Here is a 19,419-nt window from a genome sequence, read left to right on the forward strand (position 1 = left end):
CTGCAGTGTGGGTAAACTTTCTAGGCCAGCCCTGCCAAAAAGGTTCTTCCCGTTGAAGAAGTACTGTTTACCACCAAAAATGGGAAATCAAAACAAGAGAAAGTAAGGGGAGGAAGAATTGTGCCAGGTCAGGATAATGCTTGATTGAATCCAAGGATTCTGGGATTTTGTTTATCATAATGATCCTGTCTAAACAACTTCCCAAGGCTCATCAAGTGCAACTAAGAATTAAGGTGCACAGCAGAATGGCATGCTAGAGTTCTTAGAGATATTTCTTACTCTCATTTATGAATGTCAGATAATTTTTTTGATGAAAACTGAAAAGGGAATGGAAATTGCAGCAGTTTGCATGCTCCTCTCCAGTCAGGAACAGAAATCTGTCAAGCGAATACAATCGGCATTCATTCATATAGTTTTTGTTGTTTTTAAGCGCTTGAATGATACGTTATTAATGACTTCTTTTTACATTGTTTTGACATTTCCTTTATCCTGAAATGAATGTAAGTTACACAAGTTTTGTAAAAAGATACCAGTACATTGAGCAGTGAGACAAATAATGTAGTATTTGGCGGAAATGGAACTACAGCAGAACCGAAACAGAGCTTATTGTAATGAATACAGATCGGAACAGAAATTGCTGCCTTCTTAATGCCCCTAGAACATGGAAATCTAGCTTCAGGGGGAAAGTTATAGGCTGATACATTTATTGGGATGACTAGTCTTCGGCAAGTTTTGGGATGGTGGCAAGAAAGGTTCTTGTCTTATCCTTAGAGATGTGCCAGAATGTTCAGAAGACCAGTCACTGTTCCAAACAGCACCATGTGGTGGCTTTTCAACATAGCAATCCTATGAAATATAGTGGTACCTTGGGTTAAGAACTTAATTCATTCTGGAGGTCTGTTCTTAACCTGAAACAGTTCTTAACCTGAAGCACCACTTTAGCTAATGGGGCCTCCTGCTGCCGCTGCGCTGCCAGAGCACAATTTCTGTTCTTATCCTGAAGCAAAGTTCTTAACCCGAGGTACTACTTCCAGGTTAGTGGAATCTGTAACCTGAAGCATCTGTAACCCGAGGTACCACTGTAACCACTTTGAGAAGTGGTGCTTGTAGCATTTCTGGAATATAGCTCCAACAAGGAAACAGGTTTCTTCTTCTACCGGTAATGCATTTTATTGTATTCTTTGCTTTAAATGGCAAAGCCTTATAAAATACACAGTATTTCAAAATTAATTGAGTCCACGTGCTAGGAGTGTTTGTATGCCTGCACATATCAAAGAGTGATGTCCCATATGTAGAGTGGAATCAGGAAGCAAAAGGAAAAGACATGGCTGATTGAAGGCAGCTAGAGAGCAGAAGGGACCAGCAAGGAGCAACTAGAAATAATGTAGTCACCTTCTCAACTTCCCTGATGTGTGAACTGGGACGACTCCTATATAGCATCTCACTTTCTCATTATTATTATTATTTACATTTACATACCACTTTTATCTTCCAGTGATCTCAAGGTGGTGTACATGGTTCTCCTCCTCCCCATTTCATCCTCAGAACAACCCTGTGAGGTAGGTTAGGCTAAGAGATAGTGACTGGTCTAAATTCACCCAGTGAGCTTCATGACTAAATGGGGATCCAAACCCTGCTCTCCCAAATCCTAGTCCAACACTCTAACCATTACGCTACATCCTGCTCCTTACTCCAGGGGTAGGGAACCTTCTCTAGCTGGTAGGCCAGATCCTTATCTCTCTACCCTTGCCACGCTGCCCACCTGTCAGTCACCTGACATCACTATGGCATCAGGTGATGCTGAGCTTTGAAGCCCCAGTTGTTGGGTCTTCAAAGCACAGCAGGATTGTTGGAAAGCCATTTTGCAAGAATGCCCCATGTTGCTCTTTAAACCTCCAAAAACTGGAGATGCAATGGCATCACATGTTGCATTATGCAGGGCAAAATTGTAATGGTTTGTTTTTCAAAATGGAGTCCTGGAAGGAAGGGCATGCAACAGCAGGTGTGTGTGGCAGTCAGGTGCTCAGTGGAGGAGGAGGATGGGACAGAGCAATATATCTGGCACCAGAATGGCTGCAGCAGTTGCTGGAAGGAGGTATATAAGACACCATCCAACTATTAAGGACTCCACTCTGGATTTGTGTAGGGTTTACTGCCTAGCCTTTTTCTCAAGGCAGCAGAGGTTTAGGATCAGGTTTTTCTTTTTCCTAGATGGGCTGTCTTCCCAGATTGATGACCCCCCTCACTTCCCTCTATAGCTTGTGCAGCAGGGCAAAGGAAAGACTGCTGTAAGATGCTGGGTTTGGTGTGAAACTGAGCTGGCTGGGCAAGGGGGTCTGAGTTCTCACCTGTATCTCCTAGAAACTGTCAGCATGTGACAGCAGCCACATCCAGGGAATGGTTTCAACTGGCTGGCTAAACCAGGTAACCAATGGGTCTCAAACCCTCGGTGAGCTAGGAACTTTCCCTGCATGCGAAGACAGGCTCCAGTGGATTAAGTGGACAAGACCAATAGTGGGTCCAACGGTCAAGAATATGGTTACCGCCAGTCCACCTAGCAGCAGCTATCGGCAACTCCGTGTCTTTTGTGGCCTTGCCACCAATGAGAAACCATTCCCAGCATCTCCTCTCTCTCCCTGTGCTGGCTTCCCTGCTTGCCCCATCTCTCCCAATCAACTGCAGCAGGTCACTGTGGGTGAGGCCTACTGCCCCCTTCCGTTCTCCTCCTCCCATATAGGTCGCTCCTCACCCTGTTCAGTCCCACTTTGAGGCTTCTTCTTCTTCTTCTTCTTCTTCTTCTTCTTCTTCTTCTTCTTCTTCTTCTTCTTCTTCTTCTTCTTCTTCCTCCTCCTCCTCCTCCTCCTCCTCCTCCTCCTCCTCCTCCTCCTCCACAACTGCAATTCCTAGGATGCTGGAGGGTTCCGGTGCCTCATTTCCTTATTCGCCTCAATTGGGAAAATGTGTTTACTTGGTCCTGACAGTACTTGGCAGTAATCTAAGCATTAAAGCCTTGAAAAAGGCTGTTCTCTAGCAACTGGGAGCCAGGGCACACTGTTCTTTGAACCTCCAGTTCTTAGAGGTTCAAAGAGCAGTTCTGGGAATTAGAAGCAGCTTCCATTCAATAGAAGCTACACTCCCCTCCTAAAGCAATCAGCCGATGGCTTCTGCGAATGAGCCTTGCTTCAGCAAATGAATGTTCCGGAGTTGGCTTTAATCTCCTAATTGTTCCTTTGAAGCTGCACCTTACCTCTGCCCAGGTAGGCAGGACTACTAAAGGGGGGGCATTGTGGGTCAAATGCGGAAGCCTGGCAGGCCAGGTTTGGCTCATGGGCTGGATGTTCCCCACCCCGCCTCACTGGAACATTGGTACCTACTGCCCCACTCCAGAAGGTTCCCAGCAAGTTAGGACTTAGACCAAAATTTGTTGCACTGGTGAGAGTGCTAGTCTCCCTGGGTCCCTGGGGTCAGACAGAGTCTTACTCTATGAGATGTAATCCACCCTCTGATTGTGGCAGCACTTCACAGTGTACAGGGAGGTTTGTGAAGGAGTTCCGCAGGATAGCAGCACTCCCAAGTCTTACAGCTCTATTTTAAACAGCTACATTGTACTATCTCACTGAGGCAAATTAGTGTGCAATAATAATCAATGAAACTCATAATAGTAATGCTTCCAAATAAGAATTTAATCCGACAGATAATTCTCCCACACTACCACCACCATTAAAGAGCTCTGATAATAGTGATTGTTTATACTTGTAGTGGATTTTTCAAGCAAGCTGTTTCAAGGGCCATGCTGATTAATAAAACTTCAGCAATTGAAAGACAGATAAACTAGCAGGCTTATGCAATTGCCAATGGGCTGATCTTATTAAATAAACATTTACAAAAAGAAATTGAGCTTTTAAGAAGAGATTTCCCGATAGAAGCCTGTTGCTGCAAAATGAAGAAGTATAGGAGTCAAGGGACTGGCACTGTATATTAAATTGGTTTAGTAAAGATAAATATACATTATTATTAAAACATCATGCAGTATTGTTGTTGTTGTTGTTACAGCACCATCAATGCAAATGTATATGCAGAGAGACTTACTCATACAAAATGACAAACAGTAGGGCCAAGGTGAAATATGCAAATGTCACATTCAGAACTAGGAATGCATTCTACATACATAATTTTATTTGTGTGCCACCTTTCCATAGTTCAAACCACATTCAAGGCACCTTGCAACATGAAGATACAAAAATATAACATAACAAAAGTAGTCCTAAAAAAGAAATACAACATAAAAAAACAAGCAAAAAGTGACGCGGACACAAAACCCCACACATTCACTGTATAAAAGAATATAAGTTTCACCCCCCCTTCTTCCCTGACCTTATACTGTACACAACACTAATGTCTCATATCAAATGTAACTGATCCATAGAAAAGACTTTACAACCTGAAAAAAGAGACAAGGCACGTACTTTTGCAAACCAAGAATTTTTAAATAAAAATATTTTTAACAAAAAAATCAAATAGAAGCATTTCCACTGAAATCATAGTAATATCTAAAACAGAGATACACAAAATTAATATCAATAGCAGCAACAACCGCACCATAACAAAACCCCTAAACAATACTTAAACAGCCCAAGTTTGTTCAGCACCCTGAGCTTTTGTAGCTGGACTTATAGGCAAGAATGGGAGAGAAATATGATTCAGTTCACATTTAAAGACAAGTTAACAAAATTACTGTTTTCTAAAACAACATGCAAACTGAAATACAGCTACCCTTTGAAATTCCCACTTCTCCGAATATTGCAATGCAGTTCTTCAGCCAAGTAATTTGTTCAAGAATTCACATACAATGGGAAAGGTGTGCACGTAAATGCAGATGTTAGTGAAAATAACATAGAGAAATAAATTACTGTGTATCGTGGGAATTGCTTTGCAAAAATGTGGATACTCAACACTTGTTTGGTGGTTAGGTTCTGGAGGGTTGGGCCTAAAGCCAAAATTGTGTACTCCGAACAACCCTGAAACTGCCCATATTGGCCATCCTTACCTTTCCAAAGCCAACACACTCAGTGGACCTTGCACCCCACACAAGGCAGAGAGCTTTTAACCTCTGCCCTGCTTGCCAAGCTCTGGGAGGCTCTTTTGTGGGTTCTGGAAGCCCTCATGGGGCCATCCAAGATCTTGGTTGGCAACCAGGGTGTGGAGAAAAATAAGGTGGTTGGCAGATTCCTTCACCTGCTCAATCGACCAAGAGAGTATTTGCAACTGCACAGGTAAGAGGGGCTGTGTAGTCATTTTACATGACTTCACAATCAGGTAGACACCTGTTTAACCTGTTTTTAGCTTATCATTGATTTTAATCATTTTTAAATGTTTTAAATATCTGATGTTAACTGTTTTTACTGATCATTTTATTGTTTTTTTCTTGTAAACAGCTTCGGTGCTTTTTGTACACTCAGTATAAATTTTATTATATCAGTTATTGGGCTTTGCTATAAATTATACTGGATTTTTCAGACACATGGCTGCTGAAATGTTACAGATGCTTCCAGTAAATATTCCTTTAGCTGGCCCAACCTACTGTACTTCTAATGCAGTGATACCTCGAGTTACAAACGCCTCAGGTTACAAACACTTCAGGTTACAAACTCTGCTAACCTGGAAGAGTTACCTCGAGTAGAGAACTTTGCTCCAGGCTGAGAACGGAAATCATGTGCTGGACGTGCAGCGGCAGCAAGAGGCCCCATTAGTGAAAGCACACCTCTAGTTAAGAACAGTTTCAAGTTAAGAACGGACCTCTGGAATGAATTAAGTTCGTAACTAGAGGTACCACTGTACTGGATATAGTGATATAGCAATTTAGAGGTGGAGTGAATAATAAGGTCACAGGAAATGTGCTGCATTTAAAGTTCTAACAAGACAACAAATTAAACAATTTTTGAGAACATAATTTTAGGGAAAAGTGAGTTGAATAGTTTGAGCAGTCAACCGTGAGAATGAATAGCTAATAAAAAGAGACAAATGCACCCAGATCTATGTGCTCTAGCATGTTTCCCTCGGTGAAGCAATGCTTATCAACTTGTATCCCTCAGTTTAGCTTCTGAGTCTCTTCATGATCCTCTGCTATTTCCTTCCTCTGCTATTTCCTTCCTCTTCAGTTCAGCCATTTCAGCTGATCAGGTCTAGCAGTTACCTCTTCTGTTTTCCAGCTCTTTAGAGTTATTCAATCCAGTGGGTGGGAAGAGGAGGAGTTGCGTTCTCCCATTAAAGATTCCTGCCTTCCAGGGGGTTGGACTAGATCATCCTTGTGGTCCCTTCCAACTCTACAATTCTCTCTCTGATTCATGGGAGCCTTTCAGAGCCCACATGAAACCTTTCCAGAGCTCAGTAAGCAAGGCCAAGAGCTTAAAAGCTTGAAAAGAGCTTTTAAGCTCTCGGGCCTTGTGTGCATTTAATTTGTATGATGGCAACTAGCTGGTTGCCAAGCTCGAGAAACTACAATTCTGCAAGTTAAATGCATGCAAGTTATAAGTGAACTGTATTAGGGCGAAACTGCAAATAATAATACATCCAGTAGGAGAAATCTGCACAAAATGTATGCATTTTCTTGATGGTTTTAATACAAAAGATGCAAACTGATGTGAAAATATGAAGAACTGGTTGCGAGTAGAAAAATGAAAAACCAAGTGAAACCAAAATCGACATATTTGCCCATCTCTGTCACAAAAATAAATTATCACCACCATCATCAACTGCTTCCTACTGAACCATTCATTTCATATATTTCAAATTTATTTAACCCATTGATAAGCCATTCATATGAAAAATAAAACAATTATTTTTTAAGAAAAACAAAAGAAATTTAAATATCAATTAAAATATCAGAATGAAAACATCACTTACAGTGTTTGATATACAGCACCCTTCCAATACTTAAAATACAATCCATTAAAAAAATATGCCTGGGAGAATAACAATCTGATAACCTGACACCTAAAAGATAATAGGTTCCACCCAGCTAGCCTCCCTAAGGAAGGAGCTCCGGAACTGGAATGCCATAGATAAGAGGGGGATCCCTGGGTGTTTTTTTTGCCATTTCCCTTGCATAAGGACAGGTACTTTAATAAAGCTAAGAAGGGGGGATTATTTTTGTCCATGTTGGAGACCCTGTCACCTTTCAGCAGGGGGACTGCCCCAAATGCCACATCCTTCCAAAACCCATCCATTTTACTGCAGAGTTAAGAACTGCTGCAAAATCAGCAGCTGGTAGGCTAATCACCTTCTTCTACCTGCTTTCCTATTTACCTGTGTTTGAAACTCTGGCTATGCGATGCTGCAAATTTCAAACATTCCCACTGTTAATGGAAAGCATCTTCACCGTATTTTAATAGTGGGCATTTGCTGTCCTTTCAATGGCAGTGATGTGAGCCATGTGATAACATAAGTACAGTGGAACCTCGGTTTATGAACACGTCGGTTTACAAATTTTCGGTTTACGAACGCCGCATCTGGAACGGATTAATCCACTTTCCATTACTTTCAATGGGAAAGTTCGCTTCAGTTTATGAACGCTTCAGTTTATGAACAGACTTCCGGAACCAATTACACCCATGCTTCGGGTTAAGTACGCTTCAGGTTGAGGACTCCGCAGACCCATCTGGAACGGATTAATCCATTTTCCATTACTTTCAATGGGAAAGTTCGCTTCAGTTTATGAACGTTTCAGTTTATGAACAGACTTCCGGAACCAATTGTGTACTTGGTTTTCCTAATGCCAATTCATAACTTCCATAATTTCCATCTTTGGCACCATCTATTTGCTCTGTTTTCATCAGCAGAGAAAATTTGATGGCATTGAAGCATCCTGCTTAATTCAGCAAGGTTCCCTTTCTTGTCTTCTTGCTTGACTTGCCTGACTTGTCTGTTACACATATACAATATAACTGCAAGTACTTGGCAATCATTTTAAATTATTTTAATGCAATTTTAAGCACAAAAGGTTAAGCACATTTTAAGCACACAAAAATTTTAGTATGACAAATTTAAAATTATTGGATCACAAAATGCAAAGAAGTCAATATTTTAAGGTTGACAAATTCAACACACCCTGCTAAGTTGTATCTTCAAAGAAAACAAATATCTCTTCTGGAAGCACTTATAATGTCCTGCTCTCGTGGTCAATTCAGCTAATTGGTAGTTAATATTAAAAATTAGTGGCATGGGTAAGAAATTTTAAAAGAAGACTCCATGTAGATACGAAGTTGGTTAAATCAGCGTTTCTCAACCACTGTTCCGCGTCACACTACTGTGCCGCGAGACGGTGGCTGCTGTGCCGCAACGTGAGGCAACGAGAAGGGCGATTTGTGGCCGCCAATAGGCAGCGCTGACGCGCCGGCCAGTAAGCCGGCCGGGTCAGTCTGGAGGGCGCGAGGGCGCGAAGGGTGTTCCTCCGTCATCTCCTCGCGCTCGCTCCCTGAGCGAGGCAGCGCTTCATGGCCGAGGCCGCCTCCTCGCGCTCAATGGAGAAGGCAGCAGCGCAGGGCGGCGGGGACTCTGGAGCAGCAGCAGCCCTGTCCAGCGGCGGCAGTAACAGCAGCAGCCGCAGCAGCAGCCGCCCCACCTTGGCGGGCTCCTCGTCGTCGTCCTCCGCCAGCTGGGGAGGGCTCTCGGGCCGCCAAGGAGCATCGATGGCGGCGGCTACACCAGCGGGGAGGCCGGAGGGGGCGGCGGTGGCGGCAGCAGCCCCAGCTCAGCCGTGGCCAGCCCAGGAGGGAGCGGGGGGCTGGCGGCAGGCAGGATGACGGAGGCGGTGCTCGAGGGCTCTCTCAGCAAGTACACCAACCTCATCCTCCCTATTCCTCTGTCCCCCACCCATTCCCAACCCCCAGGATTTGCCCCGTCTTTTAATGGTGGTGTGCCGCGTGATTTTTTTGACGGAACAAGTGTGCCGTGGCCCAAAAAAGGTTGAGAAACACTGGGTTAAATGACAGCTGTGATCAAACACAAACCCACCCTGCAGATCATGTAGGTGGCTTTTAAAAAAATAGGTGGCATGTTTTGAATAGGTGCTGTATAAACAATGTCTGAGGATTGCAGAAGAAATGAATGGAGCCAGCCATCTCTTTGTGAGGGGGAAGAGTTATATATCATCTCAAATAACAGTTAGAAGTTGCCTCCAGCAGCCAGATCTATCTAGCAAGGACTTCAGAACAGATCTAATGGAAGCTTGTAGTTGCTCTCTATAATCTTTGGATAATCAGAGAGGACAAAAGGCCAACTATTTCTCCTGAGACATATGCATTTCCTAACTCAGGAATAAATCATTCTGAATAATAATGCAAAGTCATAAAATTGTAATCAGATTGGCGTCTTAACCAGAGTAGCAAGAGATGATATCTTACTCTACAGTGAAGTGCTAATCTTCACAATGAACTCAGATATCAGAAATCCATGGGAAATTTGAGAGATGATGAATTTTCCTTCCAAACAAGCTGTGGTAATTCAGAATTCCTGACAGTTTCCTTTCTGGTAGAACCACTTCCTTTACTTCACTGATATGTCAGAGGCACAATTGTTCTGTAAATGATCTTTCTTCCTTAAAATAATATACTGTATGGCTAAGCCTAAGTTTTGACACATAAATAACAACATGGTGGGGGGGGGCAATCTTAGGCTGTGACACTAAGCCCCATTAGTTGCAAAGAATTTCAGTTGAAATCAACAGGGCCTACTTTCAACAACATGCATTAAGGGCTCATTGCAATGATTTTGCAAAGTTTTTTGCAGATGAAGTCACTCGGATTCGGGAAGAGGTAGACTCCACCGTGGGAGCAGGGCCGGGGCGAGGGAGTGCTGGAGTCCTGTCTAGTCAAGTTGCATGGGATCAATTCAAATCTGTTACCTCCGAGGATGTGGACAGGCTGCTTGGACGAGTGAAACCAACCACCTGTCTCCTTGATCCTTGCCCATCCCTGCTTATAAAAGCTAGCTGGGAAGGGCTGGGCGATGGGCTTTGCAGGGTGGTGAATGCTTTTCTCTGTGAGGGAGCCTTCCCACACCCGTTATTAAACCACTACTTAAAAAACCATCTTTAGATGTGGCCAATATGGCCAACTATCACCTAGTCTCAAATCTTCCATTCTTGGGCAAGGTGATTGAGAGAGTGGTTGCTGAACAACTCCAAGCACACCTGGAAGAAGCGGACCATTGGATCCCTTCCAGTCGGGATTCAGGCCTCATCATGGGACTGAAACTGTCTTGGTCGCACTGGTCGATGATCTCTGGCGGGCTAGGGACAAAGGTGAGAGCTGTTTCCTAGTTCTGCTGGATCTCTCAGCGGCTTTTGACACCATCGACCATAACATCCTTCTGGACCGTCTAGAGGGGTTGGGAGCTGGGGGAACTGTCATACAGTGGTTCCGCTCCTTCCTCCTGGGCCGTGTTCAGAAACTGGTGGTGGGGGATGAGTGCTCACACCCCTGGGCTCTCACTTGTGGTGAGCCTCAGGGTTCTGTCCTCTCCCCCATGCTTTTAAACATCTATATGCAGCCGCTGGGAGAGACCATCAGGGGGTTTGGGCTGGGTGTTCATCAGTATGCGGATGATACCCAGCTCTACCTCTCTTTCAAATCAGAACCAGTGAAGGTCTTGTGTGAGTGTCTGGAGGCGGTTGGCGGTTGGATGGCGGCTAACAGATTGAGGTTGAATCCTGACAAGACAGAAGTACTGTTTGTGGGGGACAGGAGACGGGCAGGTGTGGAGGACTCCCTGGTCCTGAATGGGGTAACTGTGCCCCTGAAGGACCAGGTGTGCAGCCTGGGAGTCATTTTGGACTCACAGCTGTCCATGGAGGCGCAGGTCAATTCTGTATCCAGGGCAGCTGTTTATCAGCTCCATCTGTGGTACGCAGGCTGAGACCTACCTGCCCGCAGACTGTCTCACCAGAGTGGTGCATGCTCTAATTATCTCTCGTTTGGACTACTGCAATGCGCTCTATGTGGGGCTATCTTTGAAGGTGACCCGGAAACTACAATTAATCCAGAATGCGGCAGCTAGACTGGTGACTGGGAGCAGCCGCCGAGACCACATAACACCGGTCTTGAAAGACCTACATTGGCTCCCAGTACATTTCCGAGCACAATTCAAAGTGTTGGTGTTGACCTTTAAAGCCCTAAACAGCCTCAGTTCAGTATACGTGAAGGAGCGTCTCCACCTCCATCGCCCTCCCACCAGATGTCAAAGAGAAAAACAACTACCAGACTGAAGGCAGCCCTGTTTAGGGAAGCTTTTAATGTTTAATAAATTATTGTATTTTAATACTTCTGTTGGGAGCAGCCCAGAGTGGCTGAGGAAACTCAGCCAGATGGGCGGGGTATAGATGATAATAATAATAATAATAATAATAATAATAATAATAATAATATATCATCATCATCATCATCCACACTAATTTTTTGCCCCGTGCTTTCTAGACACAGTTTGGTCCTTTCCCAGTCTGTGTCCAAGTGCTCTTTTCTTTTCCCCCCTCCACTTTCTCTAAGAAAACCTACTCTTTAATGTTGAATCAGAACAAACAGCACATAGGTTTTTTATGCAAGTCACACTGACTGTCAGGGATTAGGGTGCAAGAGATTGTCTTTCTTGCATTGGACCACATGAGAACAAAATACAGTCATACCTTGGGTTGAGTACGCTGCGGGTTGCATACTTTTGGGTTGCGTACTCGGCCGACCCGGAAGTGTTTACTTCTGGGTTTTGCCATGCACGCATGCACAGAAGCACTCTATCGGCGATTTGTGCATGCGCTAAAGCACCGTTCGGGCTGCATACTTTTCGGGGTGCGAACGGCACCCCGAAATGGATTGAGTACGCAACCCAAGGTACCACTGTACAAAATAACGAACAGTAGGGCCAGGGTGAAATGTGCAAGTGTTACATTCAGAATTAGGAATACATTCTACATACATAATTTTATTTGTATGCTGCCTTTCCATAGTTCAAACCACACAGAAGGCAGCTTACAACATAAATAAATACAACATAGCAAAAGTAGTCCTAAGCAATAAATACAACATAAAAAACAACAACCAAATAGTGACACTGACACAAAACCCCACACATACACTATATAAAAGAATATAAGTTTCACCCCCTTCTTCCCTGTAAGTGAAGTGCCCCACATAGAAGCTTCCCCGAGATGCTTCATGTCCCCTTTCCCTTGATGCACAACGGAATATAGTCCCAAGTGAAACAAATGTTGCCAGAAACCGTTTTAACTGCATGTTTGTTTGAGGGTCACAGCCGTTAAATCCAGAAGACTGCTTCATGATGGATTACCCCAGGCAGTGCTTTCCACAAAGGTTATACAGTACACATCATACATAGGTCAAAGATCATATAAGCTTAGTACTGCAACATTCCCATCAAAACATGTTTACTCTACCCAAAAGGTCATATTGGAAAGAAAAGGAAAGAAAAGAACAGCATTAGGAGCTGTGGGGCTCTCTGTGAGAAAATTCATCTGATGAATAAGAATTAACCTAGAATTATGTGCATGCACGCACATGTAGATCTTGGCAGAATTCTGTGACCAGAAAAATCAAATTCCGCAATTTGAATTAATTCTTAGTATTGGGCAAGTTTTTGCAGCTTTTTCAATCAGCATGACTTTGGAATAGGCTTCCAGAGCTATAGCTAATAATCTCCCTATACTGATACACGTATCTGAAAGTACTGGAAAATACAATCCAACTGCCAAAGTCGACAGTGCTGGGCAATGCTTAATTAGAGGGAGGTCCCCATGTCCCAAACTTATCAAACAACCCAATAGCATTGCCTTGGCATGTTGAGGATGGGGGGGGGGGTTTGAGGAAATGACTCATTCAAGAGAGGAAGGCATAATGAGATTAAGTGTAAGCAGTGCAGCTATTTTTTCTGTTGTTCTAACTGTTAAGGTGAAACTTTAACAGTTGACTAGACACCTAAACACAGGGTAATTTTATGTACCCCTGGTGGGGGAACCAATTATTGTAGAATTATATGATGACATGCCCACAGAACAGATTGTTTTCTACATCTTGGTGGATGTAGCGGTTGGAGGTTGGATGGCGGCTAACAGATTGAGGTTGAATCCTGACAAGATAGAAGTACTGTTTTGGGGGGACAGGAGGCGGGCAGGTGTGGAAGACTCCCTGGTCCTGAATAGGGTAACTGTGCCCCTGAAGAACCAGGTGCGCAGTCTGGGAATCATTTTGGACTCACAACTGTCAATGGAGGCACAGGTCAGTTCTGTGTCCAGGGCAGCTGTCTATCAGCTCCATCTGGTACGCAGGCTGAGACCCTATCTGCCTGCGGACTGTCTCGCCAGAGTGGTGCATGCTCTGGTTATCTCTCGCTTGGACTACTGCAATGTGCTCTGTGTGGGGCTATCTTTGAAGGTGACCCGGAAACTACAACTAATCCCTACCACATGCGGTGGACGTGTGACAAGATAAAAACATTCTGGGAATTAATTTATAATGAACTAAAAAAAGATATTCAGGTATACTTTCCCTAAAAAACCAGAAGCCTTCTTTTTGGGGCTTATGGGCAAGGAGATTTTAAAATCAGATCATAGATTGTTCATTTACGCCACTGCGGCGGCAAGAATCTTGATAGCCCAAGAAGTGGAAATCGCATGAAATACCTTCGATAATGGAGCGGAAAACGAAATTACTAGAGTATATGGAAATGGCCAAACTGACCTGCAGAAAACGTGACCAGGACGATGTGAGATTTCAAAAAGAGTAGAGTAAATATGTAGAATATGTAAAAGAAAATTATAAAGGTATGAAAACATTAGCGGGATTGAGATAAATCCTACACCTTTGATGTTGTGAAAAATATAGAAAATACGGGAGTGGATGAGAAAAAAAAATATACCTGCTGGGGGAGGGTGGGGGGAAGTCAGAGGTTGGCAAAGCCATTTGTTGTATAGATGTTAATTACATTTTGTATAAAGTTAGAAAGTGGAAAAAAAGAAAACAATAAAAATTCATTGTTAAAAAAAGAAAAAGAAACTATAACTAATCCAGAATGCAGCAGCTAGACTGGTGACTGGGAGCAACTGCAAGACCACGTAACACTGGTCTTGAAAGACCTACATTGGCTCCCAGTATGTTTCTGAGCACAGTTCAAAGTGTTGGTGCTGACCTTTAAAGCCTTCAACAGCCTTGGCCCTGTATACCTGACGGAGCATCTCCACCCCCATCGTTCTGCCCGGACACTGAGGTCCAGCACCAAGGGCCTTCTGGCAGTTCCCTCACTGCGAGAAGCCAAGTTACAGGGAACCAGGCAGAGGGCCTTCTCGGTAGTGGCACCCACCCTGTGGAATGCCCTCCCACCAGATGTCAAAAAGAAAAACAACTACCAGACTTTTAGAGGACATCTGAAGGCAGCCCTGTTTAGGGAAGCTTTTAATGTTTGGTGGACTATTGTATTTTAATATTTTGTTGGAATCTGCCCAGAGTGGCTGGGGAAACCCAGCCAGATGGGCAGGGCATAATTAATAAATTCTTATTCTCCTTATTCTCCTTATTCTCCTCCTCCTCCTCCTCCTCCTCCTCCTCCTCCTCCTCCTCCTCCTCCTCCTCCGCCTCCTCCATGCTCTCCTTAATGTCCCATTGTAAACATCCCATGAGCCTGAGGAAAGTCAGATAAACACGTGCAACTCCCTATTTATGTGGGGGTTACGCTCCAAGGCACTGCACATTTAAGTGAAATTGCGTATAATGGAAACACTGTTTAAAAAGCCTGGAAGCATCCTCCAAACCTTTGCAAACCCTTTGAAAAACAAATAATCCACCAAATGTCACCACAATTGCTCTCTCCAGACCTCCTTGCTCAAACTCTTAAATCCCCACAGGTCTCAAAGGTCAATGAAAGGGCTCGTGGGATTGCACCCGCAAAAGCTCATGGGATTACTATACGCTATTTTCGTGCCATTTTTGTAGTTTTGGTGCTCTTTTACGGTCATTTTTGCCACTTTTCGTGCCACATCCAGGGTTGCGCTTGCCTTGAATGCTTGTTAATTTAATGCTTGTTAAATGGGGAGCTGCCTGTATTCATCTTTATCAAGCTCTAGTGAATTCTGCCAAAAGATTGGTGATTGGCAAATGCAGGCCCCTGCTCAAATTTGTTCTCCTGGGAGATGCCAGCCAGCTTTCTAGCTGCAAATGTAGAAGCAAAAGAGGTGTGGAAAAAAGGACCTGCTAGTAGAGTCTGTTAGAGAGGAGACTGAGAAACTGGTCCTTCATTTCCCCCTCACCTCAGGTGGAAATCCAACAAAGGAATGAATGGATTGCATACCCCTCCTCTGGTATGGCTGGTTCACCTGAGTTGCCTTTGTTGGTGAACATAAAATCTGTTGCTTGATACAAACCTTTCTATTTGTTGTTCAGTTTTCATAGCTTCCTTTCTTCTCCCTTTCCCCTTTCCCTCTTCCTTTGTTCTTGGGAAGATGATTTTCCTCACAAAAAGCCAATAAACCTTCCTTTGAAGCACCAAAAAAAAAAAGAGTTGTTTGTTTATCATTGGGCCAGGTACTATGTAGAATATCAAAGCTCCAGTTTTGCTAGTCTGCACTGCACAGTCTTCAACCTTGACCTAGAACGACAGCTCTCGCTAACAGGAAAGTGAGATAAATCACTCTCTAAGCAAACTAAATTGTGTATCTCTCCTGAGCAGAGATCTCAGTTACCAAAGCAAATATGGCAGTTTTATGTATTGCTGTTGGGACAAGATACTTAACTCCTTTCCGAAACTGGAGTTTTAGACTTTCTTTCAACTATAAAACTGATCGTATGCTCTTCCAGTTGAGAGTGTATATAGTCACAAAAAAGCACTGAAGGAATTATTAAGCAACCTGTTTAAATAATTATTCTGCCAAAACACGAACAGTAGCTCCAAAGCATCACAAGAATAGGAAGTAACCTTTCCTCCTTTTTCTTTTTAAGATGTGATTTAATTCCTAGGCTTCCTATTTGAAGCAATCAGAACCGCTCAGAGCAAAAGCTGGAAATGTCCCAATTCCTGGCTGCTGAATTTTATAAGATTTGTTGATATAAGCATTAGCTTTTTAGCTCCAGGGGTACAAATAATGCAAGGGTCCCTTGGTGGATAATAACATGTATAGACAAAAGCCTCTCAAGGATATGTGGAAATCATGTTGGTATTTTTTATTTTTATTTTTATTTTGCTTCCCTTGGGATTTCTTAGATGTTTCACACAAATGGAAATCTCAAAAATCACTCTGAATTTCACTTCAGAGGAAAATTCAGTGGAAATGCTAGATGCAAGATAAGGCTGCTGCCTACAGAAACTCATAACCAGATAAACATGTTTTGATGGCAGTTTTTAATGCTGCTGGTTCTATGTTGCAGCAAGCAATTAATTTCCCCCTTTGTCTTGATTTCACTCCTGTGATGAGAAATAGGTTTAGTTTTAACACCTGTAGGCAACAGAACTTGGTTTTAAGCATTCCTCACCATTCTACACCAAGATTAAACTCATCATTCTCCACTCCTGGGCCTATTTAGGACTGTAGTTAGCTATTTGTTATACACACACACCTAAAATAACATATGGTAGTCAATGAATCTCAAAGAGGATATAACATGTCAAGGATCATCTTAACCCATCTGATTTATTATTACAATATGAATGTAAAAAAACAGGGACAGAGAACGAGAAGACAAAGCAGAGAATGTGCACACCTCCTTTAACGCCTGCGAACAAGCACCTGATGTTGCAAGCATTGGCTGATGTATAATATTCTCTCCCTCTCTCTCTCTCTCTCTCTCTCTAAAGGAAAATGATTTCAATACAGGCCTTATTGCTGGTTTGGCAGAGCCTTTCTAGAACATTGTGTTAATGATTAATATGAAGTCAGTGGAATTCCACCGTTGCTGAGAGTCTTGTGCTCAAGAATGAACTGCATTGCTAAATCAGCAAAGACAGTTGTCAAGGTAACCTCTATGTAATCTATTTAACTGGCTCCCAAAACACCAATCAAGGTCAGATAACGCACTCAAGCACCATATGAACACACTCATACAGCATAAAGCTTTGTATCAAGACAGCAGGGAAGGAAAAACCTCATTAGGAAGGGGGGGGGGGAAGAACACCTAAATTCAGTTTGGAAAAAGTGTTAATTGGGATTGCAGTGAACATGGTAAGGTAAGCATGCAATTCTTTGGAGCACTGTCTACAAAAAGAAATGTGGTGGTGGGAAATTTGGTCCAGACGGGAAGGAAATCTCCATCCAACCCACTCTCCCTATTTCTTCTTTCTTTTTTTAATGCAAGCATTGGTAAATTATTCATTTTGCTTATTGTTTTATTAATGCACAGACTTGTATTTACATTCTAATACACAATAGTGGCTTGGACTTGTTTTGCTGTCTCATTGGGCAATGGGATTCCAGTTGTAACATCTAACTACCAACAATCCCCCCCCACTGCTCTGCCCCCCCCCCACTCAGCTGGTACTGAAGAGGGTGCTTATGCCCTTCCACACTGCCCATTGTGGTTGCTGGCAAAAGGCACAATCCAGCTGGATTTTCAATCCTAATTATCATCTTGATTTTCCAAGTGATGTCCCCTGGATTATTTGCTGCCATCACACAGGAGTTCTGACACACTTTAACAAGGCCTGACAAGAGTCACTGGGGTCTAAACTGATTTTTTATTCTAACAGTTGTGGTGCATAAAAATTAGCATCTTTCCGCTGAGTGAAATGTATTGTTATGCCTACTTTAGAACAGCAATAATAAGCAGAGCATCACTTAAAAGATTGGGGTTGAGTTATTTTTGTTTCTATATGCTCTGATGAAACATCAGAGATAGCCACAAAAAGGGGGAGATGCAGCCAAGAAACTAGGTATTTCCTCTAATAGGTAACTGTGCTAAGAAAGAAATTCTCTGAAATTGGTGGCCTTACATAGCACAACCTCAGCTTGGAAGAAAGGCTGGGCTGATGTCTGCCTGATACAGTCCATACCACAACCAAATGGTAGTTTTATCTGGAGGGTGCCACTTACGGATACAGCAAAATATGGTTGGGCATTGTGACTCTTCCTTGTAATGTTTCGCAAGAACACAATATAGAACATGCTATGTGATGTCCAGTTCTGATGCCAATTGACAATGACAGCGAAGTGGAAAACAGAAATTCTTACTGTGAGTTTCTATTCCCAGGGTTCCTGGAGGGCAGTCTCAAGACTGGCATGGCACCTGCTACCAGGTAGTTGGGCACTAATTAGAATAGATTATCCTACCCATGGGAGGGGTCATCTCACTCTCACCAGACAGGCTGGCTGGCAGAGCAAGGATGATCCCTCAGCTCCATGAATACTCCATCCACGTAGCAGGACACCAGGACAGGCAGGCCCCTGCTCTGATGCAGATATATACGGTACTTAGGATAGAGAAAACCGCCCAAAGGGCAAACAAAGAACACCCATCACAAAATGAAGAACAGTAACAGTAGAAAGGGAGCAGGATGTTTTGCCAGGCCTTCTCCCAATAGACACTATCCCCATACAACCGTGGCTGACAAAATGCCCATCAGCTGTGACTAAATGCCTGGAATGAAGAGGTGGGCACTACCCTCCAGGAACCCTGCAAGCAGAAATTCATGGTAAAAATGTCTAGTTTTCCCCAGGGGCCCTGGAAAACCAGGGTAGCAATTCACCACAGGCAGATTCCACAATGGAACTCTTTGATGAATATTATGAACAATGCAAAGTCCCCTTTACAGTTCAAAATACGAGTCAAGGCTGTTACCTGCCACCTGATTGTACTGACACTCAGGCCCTTATCCAAATCAGGCTGAAGATACCCCAGCACATCTGCCCTCTCCCTGGCTGAGGAATCCTTCCCAATTAGGCTGGCGTCAATTCAAGAAAACTCTTTAAGTAGAGCTGTAAGTCCTATTCATAGTCTTTAGGTGACACCAAGACAGCATCCAGCACTGCCTGGACCATCACAGTTCCACTAGCCAGGACCACACAGCCACAACTGTTGGGACAGCTCCAGACATGGGTGAAAAGTGGATTCCTGCTGCAACATGTCTTCCTGCAGATGCCATGATGTTGCCGTGGAAAGGATGAAGAAAGCCTGGAAAACACAGCCACTGCATCCAGTGCTTTCGTCCCTAACAGTTGGATCCTTCTTACCATCTGCAGGAGCAAGCTGAACAGAGAGAAAATATCTAGGGGCCCTCAATGCCATTCCACTGTCAGGGTGTCCATTCCTGACCCATAGCTAGCTCCCCTGAGCTGAGTCAATTTCATAACCAAAATCTCACTCCCATTGGTGCTTTATTGAATCCAGAGTGCCTGCACAAGAACAGATTTTTGTATATCTTAGATGTCAGATCTTT

General features: G+C 43.5%; 1 long non-coding RNA gene across 2 annotated transcripts in view; it reads left to right on the top strand.

Moving 5' to 3' along the window:
- The first annotated feature begins 3,130 nt into the window (after window positions 1–3,130).
- LOC118084028 (uncharacterized) overlaps window positions 3,131–19,419 on the top strand; it is a 47,121-nt gene continuing 30,832 nt past the window's right edge. Inside the window, exon 1 of one of the 2 annotated variants that reach the window (XR_004692453.2) lies at window positions 3,131–3,257. This is a non-coding gene — a long non-coding RNA (uncharacterized LOC118084028). The other variant, XR_004692455.2, reaches the window with a different exon arrangement.

The sequence above is a fragment of the Zootoca vivipara genome, chromosome Z (genome assembly GCF_963506605.1).
Source record: "Zootoca vivipara chromosome Z, rZooViv1.1, whole genome shotgun sequence".
NCBI lineage: Eukaryota > Metazoa > Chordata > Lepidosauria > Squamata > Lacertidae > Zootoca > Zootoca vivipara.